The 1,817-nt window shown below is 38.1% G+C and overlaps 1 protein-coding gene across 3 annotated transcripts in view; it reads left to right on the top strand.

Moving 5' to 3' along the window:
* Nucleotides 1-961, top strand: part of LOC116679195 (cGMP-inhibited 3',5'-cyclic phosphodiesterase A) — a 60,190-nt gene extending 59,229 nt beyond the window's left edge. For all 3 annotated transcript variants that reach the window (XM_032508901.1, XM_032508896.1, XM_032508907.1), the window contains one exon: nt 1-961. This exon is cut by the window's left edge and continues 972 nt beyond it. The gene's annotated coding sequence lies outside the window, so the exon portion shown is untranslated.
* Nucleotides 962-1,817: the final 856 nt, after the last annotated feature.

Raw genomic sequence — 1,817 nt, 5'->3', positions numbered from 1 at the left:
ACACACACACACACACACACACACTATCCTACTGTAGAAACACATTCCGTTCTCAAATAGGAAGTTTCACAAAGAACCCTGTTGCTCCAAAAGCTTTATTCTTGCTCAAGGAAACATTTTTAAATGTTTGTCCGCATGTTTTCTCCCGTTATTTTGTTACTCAAAGTCAGGTTAGTACACCCACATGTTTCCAGGCCACACATCTCAGGAAGGCAAAAACCCGTAGAGAAAAAGAAACAAGACGGACTTGCAGTTTCCTTGTCGTTTTATTTGCAACTGCTTTAGGATTTTCTTTCTCTGCTGTTTGCGATGATTTACTGATGTCCACTGAGACATGTGGTTGATGTGGTGATTCCTTTGCGAATCACAAAGGAACCACAAGGGAAACAAGGTTATTGATCACATGATACTGTATATCACAATTCTATTGAATTTGTCTGATCTCTCAGTGGCAGCCTCCCATTGGACTCTGTGATCCTGATCACATTCAGATTGACTTACAAGACACAAAACTAGCTAATAAGGTAATGTGTTTTGTTAAGAAAATATAAGTTCCGTGCTACGCCACTTTCCAACTTGTTTTCTTTACAGAAATGTGCTCAGTAATGACTGAGTACATTTGAAGTAATGAATTAATAATTAATGCTTTCTTCTTTGCAATATTATGTTCAGCCTGGTATGTAGGCCAAATGTTTCAGATAGTAAAGTAATCCAGTAAGCCATAGTGGCCCAGGCCAGAGCTGACTCACTGCTCCAAATCACCCAACAGGATCTACGTCGATAAGATGATTTACTCCCTGGGGAGCCTATTTTCATCCAGTGGGGTGCTGTGTACCCACAAGACACTAACTGAAAGTTAAGACCCAAATAATTCATTTATTACTTGTTGCAGAAAAGACAAAGAAAGTAATGCGGGACAAATAGCATTGGCCATTTCTCATCCATGGATTCAAGCTTACTTAAAAGAGCTCACTTAAGAGTTAATTTATTAAGTTCAGCAAATTTAAAGTGCAAGCCTCATACTGTCAGGGTTTTCTATACCTACACTGAGGAAATTAAAATTTTAAATTGTGCACTATGTAAAAAAAAAAGAAGCAGAATAAAAGATGCAAGAATTTTAAACGTGATAGAGAAGGAGAAACATGCGCTTTGATAAAAGCTGTCATTGTGAATGAAGTCTGCGTTCTGCATGGTTTCCTTTTAAAGTGCTCATATTATACTTTTTGGCGTTTTCCCTTTGCTTTATTGTGTTAAATATCTTCTTGTGCTTGTAATAGGCTTCCAAAGTGAAAAAGCCCAAAGTCCACCCCAAAGGGACTTACCGTGTCCAACAAAAAACATCGTTAACACACGTTATAATGCTCGCCTAGCTGCTAGCATGGCACGCCTTCATACTCTGCTTCTGATTAGCTAGCAGTGCTTACCTAGTAACTGCACATGTGCGACTCCCAACAAAGATGGAACAGAAGAAAGATGCCTCACTTGGTATCTAAAACAGAGAGAACACACAGGGTGAAAATAGGAGCTGCAGCAATGTGCAGTACTACAAAAAGTATTGTGTTTTTTGAAAATTAAACCTAACCTAATTAAACCTGTAAACCTATTCTACTATAACTTTTAAATACAATTATGAACCTGTAATTGAGCATAATATGAGCACTTTGAAGTAGCATATGCAGGCCAAAAGTGCAATAGAGTAAGAAGAAGTTCCATTGAAATCTGATTATAGGTCAGGAGACCTACTTTGTAGTCTATAATGATAACATAACACATGGCTTCACAAGTTGTGTCTGTGCTCTTTGATGTCCTCAGAGACT

The sequence above is a fragment of the Etheostoma spectabile genome, chromosome 3, assembly GCF_008692095.1.
Source record: "Etheostoma spectabile isolate EspeVRDwgs_2016 chromosome 3, UIUC_Espe_1.0, whole genome shotgun sequence".
Classification (NCBI taxonomy): Eukaryota; Metazoa; Chordata; class Actinopteri; order Perciformes; family Percidae; genus Etheostoma; species Etheostoma spectabile.
This window is presented reverse-complemented; position numbering and strand designations above follow the sequence as displayed.